The sequence below is a fragment of the Myxocyprinus asiaticus genome, chromosome 31, assembly GCF_019703515.2.
Source record: "Myxocyprinus asiaticus isolate MX2 ecotype Aquarium Trade chromosome 31, UBuf_Myxa_2, whole genome shotgun sequence".
Lineage (NCBI taxonomy): Eukaryota > Metazoa > Chordata > Actinopteri > Cypriniformes > Catostomidae > Myxocyprinus > Myxocyprinus asiaticus.
The window spans coordinates 43,945,799-43,959,083 of record NC_059374.1 but is presented as its reverse complement, the minus strand read 5'-3'; the positions used below and the strand labels follow the sequence as shown (position 1 = coordinate 43,959,083).

Here is a 13,285-nt window from a genome sequence, read left to right as displayed (position 1 = left end):
GTTGACTGCTCAGCCGGTTCCTGCCTCCTCCTTGCCCACTCTTACCCGTTACAGTATTAAAACGCATAGGTGCGTTGTTTATAGTGATTGTTTATAATTTCTGTAAGTTCTGATAAATTTAGTCTTTCTGTGACCACATTCACGTTTGAACAGGGCAGTAACCACCATAGACACTGAGGGGTACATTTCCCCCCCAATATTCATGATAGTGCTCTACTTATATGGGTTTTTCCATAGTTGATTAAATTATTGCATTTGGTCTCCCCCAGTCCTGAATATGTGGTTACATTGTTGTGCATGAAACCTGTTAAATTGCAGTAATATTGCCGGATTGTCTTGTACCTGTACCACATCTGCAATTCACACATGCAACAGCTTTCCATCTTTTATCCAATTTGCCACAATTCACACATTAGCACCAAAATGCTGTTAAACTCTAATGTAATTGCCATTTCATATGTAAGAACTTTCACAAAGTATGAACTTTCATCACCGTCTGAACTTTGTGATTGGCCCGAAGCAGTACATGCTCAAACAGTTAATCAAACAGCTTTGTTCACACATTGCATCAAAACTGAACCTTTGTGGTAACATTACAACTTCTCATTCTGGGAAAGAGCTGGTTTATCGGTTTTCTTCAACGGGTTCTATTCACACGACCTCTAAACAGAACAATGGGATATATATACAGGACCTGTAGAAAGTACAGCTGCTCTGATTCAGGTGTGTGAATTTTCTTAGATATTGTTTACAGACAACATTTTTCCCAGAAGTGACAAAAACCTCCTTTGGAGACATCCTCAAAGGTATAAATGATTCATAAATAAAGTTGTCTTTATATTTTAGAGGTAAGGTTTGGTATGTGAGTGTTTGATTGTCAGCAGCATCATCAGATCTCATTGCTGTCACTTTCACACTAGATGGACATGATGGACAGAATGAATGATGAAGAGAGACAGACATGATTAATGACTGTTGAACACTGATAAACATCACCTGTTATTTGTTCATGTAGGGAATGACCTCACACTGACCTCACAGTTTTACAACATGTCATCAATGCAGCGGTCAAAACAGAATTAAAGGTGCTGTAAGCGATTTTTGCCATTTTAAAATTTCCATAAGCTGAGCTGTTGGATTAGCCACGCCCCCTCTTTACAAAACCCCCACACCCAAAAATTGCAAATGATCTTTATTGAGACCAATATCGTGCAGAAACGGCTGTCAAAAACAACAGGAGCACAATAGCGCCCTCAACTGACAACTGTTATGAACAACATGGCATAAAAATGGCATTAAGTCTCAATAATTTGCTGCAACTACAATACTATGAGAATGTGTAAAATGAATGACAGGCCGAAAGCGTAAGAGACCGCGGCCCAGGGACACATTTTTATCTGCTGTTTAAGCATGTAATGTGGTCACAGAGACAGGTGTCTCACGACACGTTTCATTAATATCTTTTAGGGAGTATGAAAATTGTTTGCATACCTTTCAAAGAAAAATTGGACAAATTTGTTTGCATAAGAGAGCTAAATATGGCAAAATCTTTTCGGGTCATTAGGGGTTTATTATTTCTATCTATCCGCAGTTTTCATGACTAACCAACCACTGGGCAACGCCATCATGATTCTAATTGCTGCTAGACTGTTTTCTTGTTCCAGTGTCCATAAGAAATGGTCTGGTTACAACAGTAACTCCAGTTCACTGAAAGGAGGGAACGAGACGCTGCATCAGTTACTGACACTAAGGAAAACTCCCCCCGGGTGTGTTCATGGCAATTTATTGGCAGATGCCACTTGATGCTCAGCCCCCTATGTGCTCATTAAAGCAAGCAAATAAACCGGACCATGGCACCATTTCATCAGGATTTTCCACTGAAGGGAAGAGAGCGCATCTCTCAATCCCTTAACAGCGAGAAATCTAACGCAAGCGTACACAGCGTCTCGTTCCCTCCTTTCAGGGAACTAGGGTTACAGACGTAACCATACTGTTCCTTTTCAAGTTGGTCACTTTCTAAACTGCATCAGTTGCTGATGCTTTGGGAATCATATACCATCATGTCATGCTACTAATTCGCACACAGTAGCAATGCCTACTAGCCAGTAGGGTTGTTAAAAGGTATTGACGGAGTCTCCCCTTCATGTTGACAAATAGGAAGGCAAGAGAGGAATAAAGTCCAACCATTTAAGCTAGAGAATGTGACAGTGAAATTAGCCAATCCGTTTCGAGTGTCATGCTTGCAATGAACACAATCAATGTCAGTCGATCATGTCTGACAGGGATAACGGCAGCGATATATAGCTTCCCCCTCATCATAATCTCTGCCGGACATGATCGTATCATACGTGCAAGTGTGCAGATCATCACGGCCGTAATGGACAGGTGAAGCTGCTTTAGATGGAGAAGAGAAGTGACGCAGGGCTCATGCCGGTGGCAAATCATCCTCAAACTCTCCGTGCTCTATATCCCGTCCTCACGCAGGAGTGTGGTGGGAGGAGAGAGGAGCAGATTCGGCTTTCAGAATGAAAGTGAGCCAAGAGCGAAGCGTTTTGAGTTTCATGCGCTCACATTGAATGCAATCAATCTCAGCAAGTGCTGTATCAGCGTGGGCTCAGGCAATAACAGCGCTCATATTGAACGGGTGAATCCGCTTGATATGAGGAGAAGAGGCACGCGAGGCTGGGTTGCTGACAAATCCTCCTCAAATCACCATGCTCTATTTCCCATTCTCGCACACCTCCCTCATGCGGCTCCTGAAGGAGTAGAGTGGGAGGAGAGGGGAGCAGCTTCGGCTTTCAGAACGAAAGCAAGCCAAGAGCAAAGTGTTTTGTGTTTCATGTGTTCACAGTGAACACAATCAGTCTCAACGAGCGCCGCTTATATACAGGTGCATCTCAATAAATTAGAATGTCGTGGAAAAGTTCATTTATTTCAGTAATTCAACTCAAATTGTGAAACTCGTTTATTAAATAAATTCAATGCACACAGACTGAAGTAGTTTAAGTCTTTGGTTCTTTTAATTGTGATAATTTTGGCTCACATTTAACAAAAACCCACCAATTCACTATCTCAAAACATTAGAATATGGTGACATGCCAATCAGCTAATCAACTCAAAACACCTGCAAAGGTTTCCTGAGCCTTCAAAATGGTCTCTCAGTTTGGTTCACTAGGCTACACAATCATGGGGAAGACTGCTGATCTGACAGTTGTCCAGAAGACAATCATTGACACCCTTCACAAGGAGGGTAAGCCACAAACATTCATTGCCAAAGAAGCTGGCTGTTCACAGAGTGCTGTATCCAAGCATGTTAACAGAAAGTTGAGTGGAAGGAAAAAGTGTGGAAGAAAAAGATGCACAACCAACCGAGAGAACCGCAGCCTTATGAGGATTGTCAAGCAAAATCGATTCAAGAATTTGGGTGAACTTCACAAGGAATGGACTGAGGCTGGGGTCAAGGCATCAAGAGCCACCACACACAGACGTGTCAAGGAATTTGGCTACAGTTGTCGTATTCCTCTTGTTAAGCCACTCCTGAACCACAGACAACGTCAGAGGCGTCTTACCTGGGCTAAGGAGAAGAAGAACTGGACTGTTGCCCAGTGGTCCAAAGTCCTCTTTTCAGATGAGAGCAAGTTTTGTATTTCATTTGGAAACCAAGGTCCTAGAGTCTGGAGGAAGGGTGGAGAAGCTCATAGCCCAAGTTGCTTGAAGTCCAGTGTTAAGTTTCCACAGTCTGTGATGATTTGGGGTGCAATGTCATCTGCTGGTGTTGGTCCATTGTGTTTTTTGAAAACCAAAGTCACTGCACCCGTTTACCAAGGAATTTTGGAGCACTTCATGCTTCCTTCTGCTGATCAGCTTTTTAAAGATGCTGATTTCATTTTCCAGCAGGATTTGGCACCTGCCCTCACTGCCAAAAGCACCAAAAGTTGGTTAAATGACCATGGTGTTGGTGTGCTTGACTGGCCAGCAAAAGAGGAAAATGAGAAACAAGAGACCAAAAAATGCAGATGAGCTGAAGGCCACTGTCAAAGAAACCTGGGCTTCCATACCACCTCAGCAGTGCCAGAAACTGATCACCTCCATGCCACGCCGAATTGAGGCAGTAATTAAAGCAAAAGGAGCCCCTACCAAGTATTGAGTCCATATACAGTAAATGAACATACTTTCCAGAAGGCCAACAATTCACTAAAAATGTTTTTTTATTGGTCTTATGATGTATTCTAATTTTTTGAGATAGTGAATTGGTGGGTTTTTGTTAAATGTGAGCCAAAATCATCACAATTAAAAGAACCAAAGACTTAAACTACTTCAGTCTGTGTGCATTGAATTTATTTAATACACGAGTTTCACAATTTGAGTTGAATTACTGAAATAAATGAACTTTTCCATGACATTCTAATTTATTGAGTTGCACCTGTAAAACAGCACTCGTGCCCTTCAGACAGAAGAAAATATCGCTTGTTTTCTTTTCATGTGGTTGTGGAAACCTTTGCAAAACATCATCTTTATAAAGACATCACTAAGCAAAAGGCTCTTTTAGTTTCTTTTCACTAAAAGAATGCACGTAATACAACACAATGCACAATAGCAAACACAGAAGTGTTCAAAGCTGTGAAGGGGTGCCATGTCAATGACAGTTGTCAGAAGTAAAGATTCAGGTGTTCAGAGCATGAGAGCTAAAATCGTGACCCTGAAGGAAAAATTTTGATGAAATGGTGCAGTGCTCCGGTATATTTACTCGCGGTGATGCATGCATCGCGGGCAGAGCATCAAGCTTGGTAGTCTGTGGTCATATTGGCATGATTTAAAAGGGCTTCAGAGATCATCACTCCTGGGAGGAGTTTCCCATAGCGTCATCAACTGACACAGCATTGAAGTGACCGACTTGAAAGGGTACTACCAAAAAGAGCATTCCAGATGGAAAACAACAACCATTTTAAGAGTTAGTTGGAGTAAAATTTAGCTCAGCCTTAACTTGTGCAGTTTTTGGCTGTAACAACTCAAAGTAATTAATGATATCAATGTAACTCACCTCAGTTCATCGCTTCGCATCATCTACCCATTCCTTAAACTTTGACGGGTTAGGCACAGTTATCGCGCTCTCTTAAAAGGATAGTTCACCCAAAAATGAAAATTCAGTCATTGTTTACTCACCCCTGTGTTGTTATAACCCTATCTTTCTTTTTCTGAACTCAAAGGGAGAAATTGTGAAAAAAAATGTGTGCTCGGTGATGTCATACAATGGCAGTTTATGGTGACCACCTCTTCAAGCTTCAAAAAAACACAAAAGTATAATTCAGAAGTCTAATAAATTATTCCATGAGAATCATGATTGTTATGAAGGCATACGATAAGGTTTGGTGATAAACAAACTGAAATCTAATGTATTATTTATTGAAAATGTTCACTCACCGTTGATCTCCTGTGTGTGTTCATGATAGGGCACGAGAGCAACAGTTCACACAGCACCCTCATGACATTGGGGCATTCAATTGATAACTCGTTTTGTTTATCTAAAAACAGGTCCTCCACAGTGATAGTGACAACATAACAGAACACAACACAACTGCACACAAAACAGTGGACAGAACTTACTAAACATGTCTGAAGAGTTTGTAGTTGAAGAATTGATGCATTTCTATGCCCAGCCTTATTTTTTTTAACGGAGTACTCGGAAATCAAACAGAAACATAGAGATGGCTACAGGCAGCCACAGTCACACTTTGTCCTAACCTGACAGCAAACGACACTTGGTAGAAGGTATATTTTCTATGATATTCAGTGTTTTTGTCCTAACCAGCGGTGACGAGCAATGGTGCATTCTATCGATCGTTTTCTATTTTAGGCATCGCGCTGGTAACTTCGTCCACTGTGAACTAGCACCAGTCCAAAAACTTTCTCATAACAGTATATGAAGGCCAGCATCTCATGCGCTGGTTAAAAACTACTTTGTCCTAGAATGTTACACCAACCAGATGTTTTTGTGGAGGTCTCACTCTTTTCAGGTCTGTCACAAATACAGAATGGAGAAGAGATGACAGGCATTCCTGCCTTCTCCATCTGTATGTTTGATTGAGGACTCTGGTTCAATAAAATTCTTTGACTACAAACTTGTAGAAGTTTAGTTAGTTAGTAAGTAGTTTAGTAAGTTCTGTTCATTGGTTTGTGTGCAGCTGTGTTGTGCTTTCTGTTGTTAATATCGCTGGTGGTCCTGTTGAAGCGAAACAAAATGAGTTTACCCCACCTCGTGAGCGGCAGTGTAACTACTGTTGCTCTTGTGCAAGGAGCTCTAAAGCTCACGTGCTGACCCATGAATGTGCACAGGAGATCAAAGGTCGGTCAAGAGTTTCACTTAATAATACATTAGATTTCGGTTTGTTTCTCACAAAATGTTATCTTATTCCTCCAGAACAAGACATAAGTCGCATATAATAATTTAACAGACTTCTGAATTATACTTTTGTGTCCTTTTGAAGTATGAAGAGGTGGTCACCATAAACTGCCATTATATGACATCACTGAGCACAATGTTTTTCACAATTTCTCCCTTTGAGTAAAGAAAAAGAAAGAAAGTCATATGGGGTTATAACAACACAGGGGGAGTAAACAATGACTTAATTTCATTTTTCATTTTTGGGTGAACTAATCCTTTAAGTACCAGCACTATGGAGGGGGGGGGGATACATTTTACAAATAAAATATACTAAACATCACATTATACCCTAGGAACATCCAAGAATGTGAGTGAAAACACTGGAGACCGGAAAAACAAAAACAGGTGTACGTTATGAATCATGGAACACTTTGGCATTCAGGAAAAAGGTGGATATATGAGATGTATTCTTAAGGTGTGTTATACTTCCTGTAATTTGAGAGAGCCATTGTTAAATGTCCCACGTGGACACATAGTACGATGTAACTTCAAAAAGTGTTGTCACATGAGACCATCTCAAAGACTGTTTGGTCATTCTCAGGACATGTTGCCATTTGAGCCAGAAAATGTCAGGAAATATATATATATATATAAACCTGATGAATATATTAGTTTAAATGAATCTACTCCTTCAGGTTACTGTTATAAATATGAACCTCATCTGAAGGTTGACTGATTAGCTGCCCACAGGAGATCATGTGACGAGTAAACAACATTTAAAAAAAATCAATGCATTTGAACAATTATCTTAACATCTTCAATCCACACAAAACATTTGTAAAGGCATATCAATATTTTAGACACATTTTATAAACTGTACATATATCTTTTAAGATGTGTGATGAGTCGAAACTCTAAGGGTACATATATAAAAAAAAACACATCTACGCTCATACAACATCAGGGGTATGCGTACAAAATGTATACAATTATATATATATATATATATTTATTATACAGTATATAAAAACATCAAAGATAAAAACAGATGGGGGCCTGTGTAGCTCAGCGAGTACTGACGCTGACTATCACCCCTGGAGTCATGAGTTCAAATTCAGGGCATGCTGAGTGACTCCAGCCAGGTCTCCTAAGCAACCAAATTGACCCGGTTGCTAGGGTGGGTAAAGTCACATAGAGTATCCTCCTCATGGTCGCTATAATGAGGTTCTCGCTCTCGGTGGGGCACGTGGTGAGTTGTGCGTGGATGAATAGCGTGAAGCCTCCACACGCGCTACGTCTCCGCGGTAACGCGCTCAACAAGCCACGTGATAAGATGCGTGGCTTGATGGTCTCAGACGCGGAGGCAACTGAGATTCGTCCTCCGCCACCTGGATTGAGGCGAGTCACTACGACACCACGAGGACTTAGAGCACATTGGGAATTGGGCGTTCCAGATTGGGGAGAAAAGGGGAGAAAATAAAAATTAAAAAAAGATAAAAACAGATGAAGGCATGAATATTAATATACTACAAAAAAGGCTTTATGTCAAAATCTTCATTAAGCCCTTGTGGTGACATAGTGTTTCAAATATAAATCCAATCCTTTACAAATGTTTTGTGTGGATTGAAGATGTTAAGATAATTGTTCAAATGCATTGATTTGTTTTTAAATGTTGTTTACTCATCACATGATCTCCTGTGGGCAGCTAATCAGTCAATATTGTCATCACCTATGTCTATAAAAACTGTGCTTCATTCAACATGAGTATTGTGCCTGATGAAGACCTAACTGGTCGAAACTGGTCGCTACTTTGTTATAATAAAAGTCTGGAGCTTTAATTTCAGTGTGCAGACATCTGCCTTCCTTTCTGATTTTTAAACTATTACATAAGATAAATATGTGCGTACAGCCTCACAAAAAACTAATAGTATCTCTTAGCCTAAAATGCTACATCATTTCAACCTTGTCACAATGAGTTTGGAATTTAGGTAATTTGAATAGATAACTGAGTATATTCTGGAAGTATCACTGTATAATAAATCACATGGATAATTTAAAAATATTTTAATATCTCTTTCCTGTTACATTCACTATGCTTTAAGGTTCAATGTTACAGGGCTTAAGATCAGTACAAAAAAGTGTAATAAACAGCCTTAAATAGCCTATATCTTTATATTACCCTAAAATATTATTTACAGCCAAGACACTTGTTCTTTGTGCAAAGATCAATATTTTTAGTAAAGAAAATGTTTTATATAAACATATAAACTATGTAAACATGATGATATACTGATATAGACTGTAAGAGAAACTTATGTGGACAAAAAAAATGTAAACATGATATTAGAAAGATCTACCCATTATTTCTCGTTACAATTTATAATATGGTATTTAATCCATACAAAAGACGTAGTTTCCTGAGAAAGACCCTGACATAAACAAACTCAAATCATTCAATTCTGTTATATGATGATTCACATCTAAAGGAAACATTCAGTTTACAAAAGCACACACACACACATCATCTCACCGCCTCTCACAAACACTAAACAGATGATTTGAAGCAATAAATGCGCCCACACATGTATCAGAGTCGTGCTGCCCCGGCCTGGTAGACTGTGACTCTCTTTCTACACTAGTCTGCTGATTGAAAAACACAGTTTATATATGAAGCAACATCCATATAACCAAACATTCAGTTCTGAGATACCACAGCATTTTACTGCAGTCGCAAACACAAGCTTCCTCATTCTTTAATGCTTGGAGTCCTGTTGACATTCTCATTTGTCTCAACAACAGTTGATTGGCTGGCGCATGCAGCCCCAGTACACAACAACTTTAATATCTTCTTATTGGCTCATTATTTGAACAGACTGTCAAAAGTTAAGGCATTTTTGCACAAAACGGAATTAAATATGCAAAATAACTGCATTTATTTTTGAGCTGATAACTGGACACCACTCTATGAATTAAAGATGCAATTTAATGAGGTCATGTGACAACAGTGTAGCATACTACCGTTTGAACCCTTTATAGTTGTATACTGCATCCAGGGGCGTAACTACAGGGGAGGGCAGAGTGGGCAGCTCACCCTAGGGCCCAGGGTGAGAGGCGGCCCGCGACGTCGACCAACAGCATAAAAATATCTATGGGTCAGTTAGGCGATGAAAAATGTCCTGGCAAGGGATCTGAGACCATTCCTCCATACAGAATCTCTCCAGATCCTTCAAATGCAGAGGTCCATGTTGGTGGACTCTCCTCTTCAGTTCACCCACAAATTTTCTATGGGTTTCAGGTCAGGAGACTGGGATGGCCATGGCAGTACCTTGATTTTGTGGTCCGTGAACCATTTTCAACAACTGTGTTGAGTTTGATGTTTGTTTTGGATCATTGTCATGCTGGAAGATCCAACCAGGGCCCATTCTAAGCCTTCTGGCAGAGGCAGTCAATTTTAGATTTTTTATCTGTTGGTATATGATAGAGTCCATGATGCCATGTATCCGAACAAGATGACCAGGAGCTCTGGCATGAAAAACAGCCCCACAACATTAAAAATCCACCAACATATTTAACCATGGGCATTGGGTACTTCTTCATCTCTGTGTGCACCAAACACATCTCTGGTGTTTGCTGCCAAAAAGCTCTTTTTCTGTTTCATCTGACCAAAGAATCTGGTCCCATTTGAAGTTCCAGTTGTGTCTGGCAAACTGAAGACGCTTGAGTGTGTTGTTGGATGATGAGAGCAGAAGCTTTTTTTCTTGAAACCCTCCCAAACAACTTGCAGTGATGTAGGTGATATCTGATTTTTTTTTTGAGACTTTCTGACCCCAAGACCCAACTAATTTCTGCAGTTCCCCAGTTGTGATCCTTGGAGATTCTTTGACCACTTGAACCATCCTCCTCACTGTGCGTGGAGACAATATAGACACACGTCCTTTTCCAGGCCGATTCTAAAGATCTCCAGTTGATTGGAACTTGTTAATTATTGCCCTGATGGTGGATAAAGGCATTTTCAATGCCTTGGCTATTTTCTTATAGCCACTTCCCATTCTGTGAAGCTCAACAAACTGTGAAACTATATTCTTTAGTCTAACCCACTGTGAATGATGATTAAGGGAATTTGACTTGTGTGTTACCTCATATTTATACCCCTGTGAAACAGGAAGTCATGGCTGAACAATTTAATGTTCCTAGTCACCCAGGTGCACTAAAAAAAATGTAAAATATGAATGGGAATATACTTCAGATATATTTTACACATAAGAATTACTAGGGGTGCCAATAATTGCGATCAACGTGTTTTGGAGAAAAATATTTAATAATGAGATATTTCCCCTGTTTCAATTGTTCTACTTCAATTAAAGTTTAGATTTTTGTGATTTTTTGAATGAAAGATCAAAAGGATAAACAATGCAGATTATGTTTCACAGCCTTCTTTGCTCATATTTACCAAGGGTGCCAATATTTTTGGCCACAACTGTATATGAATATATTGAACATTAAGTGTAATATAGCATTCACAACTAGTTGGGATGACTTTAACAGCATCATCATTATTACTAAATATTTATGTGCATATTTATATACCTCTTTGTTCTCCTTCTCGCCTAATAATCACCTTATTTTGTTTGTTCTCACCTAATACTGCTGGTGATTTTGGTAATTGATCAGCCAGTGTGGCACACAGTAAACAATTTAATGAATGTTGGTTTTAAAATGTTATTAACTACTACCACTGTTACTGTCTCATCTGTATATGTGTTTATATATTTAAAGTATACATTTTAATGCTTTTTATTTGTTGTATTATACCACTTTCTGATAAGTTGTGTAAAGTAGTCTTTGGTTGTCTTATGTAAATGACAAGCCAACGCATATAATTTTAATGGTTTGTAGTAGCAGCTATTAATGGATCATGCAGGTTTATAGAATCAAGTTTATTGTTTTATGCAGTGTATTGAGAAACAAAGTAGAAAGAAATGGTTTTAATATTTTACAGCGCTTATGGATGACACAATTTTACATTTAAACATATTTTAATGTGCAAAGTATTGAAAATCAAAATGAGTAAATATAATTAACTTTTACAGTTAATTTCACACAATGAAACATTGTAAAAAATGTACTTACATATTTTAAACAACACAATACACTTCCAACAACTAGTAGTGTATGATTAATAAAAGGAAGGGTAAACTATTCAGTTAATTATTATTTTAAGTAGGCTATAACAGTCACTGCTACCAACAACAATCAGTCTTCTGACAACTACAAAAACAGCTGTCACAACAGGGACCAACATCGTTATGTCTACAAGTGTCCCAACATGCAATCACAAGTCTTACACGCACTTAGTCTTCACGTCTACTTGCACACTAGTGGCCAAACACCGGAAATACGTAAGACATGTGGGTAAGAAGGCAAGACCAAAACCGCAAGTGGGGGCATTTAGACAGGGCCTGTATATCCATGATGATAACCAGCTAATTCAACACTTGCCTCATTAAATATGCAGATAATTAACATGTGACAACTGCTGAAACAGTTTTTGTAGCCAAAACCTGTAGACTATTTACAAGGTTTTAGAATGGCTCTGAACATTCATTGAACATTCATTAATATTAGGTACAAACAAATACAAAAAAATTATAAAGCACATTGTAGTACCATGTAACAGCTACACAGAGTAACATTTCCCCCTGATGCACATGAAATCCTAAATTTAAAAAAAAGTTTTAATGGGAGTGATTTACTTAAGGGTGAGAACATTTTAAAAGTTGTGAATGTTTAATGTGATCTTTTCCACTGAGCAGTGGTTGAATTGTCTGTTGTGCGCATCTATGCACGGGCAGTGTGGCATCAATCACGAACTGGTTGGACCCGTGGGTCAGATTATCTCCTGTTTTTCTCATGTATCAGGTACCCCAACACATACATTTAGCGTCCAAATGCATGATCACAGTGGATATTTTAGTTATTCATGTTATTGAAGTTATTTTCCTGGGGTGGCAAAGGGGTGGCAAGAGTGGGGTCTGACTTGGGGTGGGAAGTGGGCTGGCAAAGCTCATTTTTAGGGTGGCACCTGCCACCCCATGCCACCCTTCTGGCCCGCCCCTGCTCCTCAGAACACTAAGAGGAGGCTAAACTTCATAAGCAGACAATAAAAAGTTTCCTACTTTATTTTCAACAGAAATCTATGGTAGGCCTAATATAATAATTATAGTATGGGTACAAATGTGTATGCATTTAAAAACAAAAGATGGCTTAAAAGAATAGGCCAGAGACCCGAAACATCACGAGCTGGCTTTGATGTAACGGTCAGAAACTATACATAACAATATATTTTTATATCAGTCAATATATTCATTTAAATACAATAATTGTATTTTATTAATGCAGGGAAAACAAAGTGAGCGCCACGCCACTGACCCGTATATAAAACCCATTTAAAATGATAATAAGAAGATAAATATACTCGAGATAACAACATAAGCAGTCAAAATTACAGTAAAGTCATATACTTTTTCTGTTACTATTGTTTCAAGTTGTGCTTTTGGTCATGTGTAGTCTTTATAGGACAATATATATATATATATATATATATATATATATATATATATATATATATATATATATATATATATATATATATGATTGCAATCTATGATTTGGCGCCGCTATGCGTTGCATATGTTGCACACCACCGTTTTGAGCCCCAGAAAGCATTCACCCATAGAGTTATAGTGCCCCCTAGCGCTTACAGTTGGTACATGCTGCATTTTATTACTCAATTCTTACACTACTGCATTGCAGCTTCAGCAGGGTCGTGTTTAGAAGGTAACCCTCCAGTTACCTGAAGTCTCGCGAGAGCCACATTGAACGTTCACACACTGTTTTTTGTGT

The 13,285-nt window shown here is 38.9% G+C and overlaps 1 protein-coding gene across 2 annotated transcripts in view; it reads right to left on the bottom strand.

Annotated features, from left to right (window-relative positions):
- The window catches only part of anapc15 (anaphase promoting complex subunit 15), a 337,271-nt gene that overhangs the window by 187,012 nt on the left and 136,974 nt on the right, over positions 1-13,285 (bottom strand). The window lies entirely within an intron of this gene.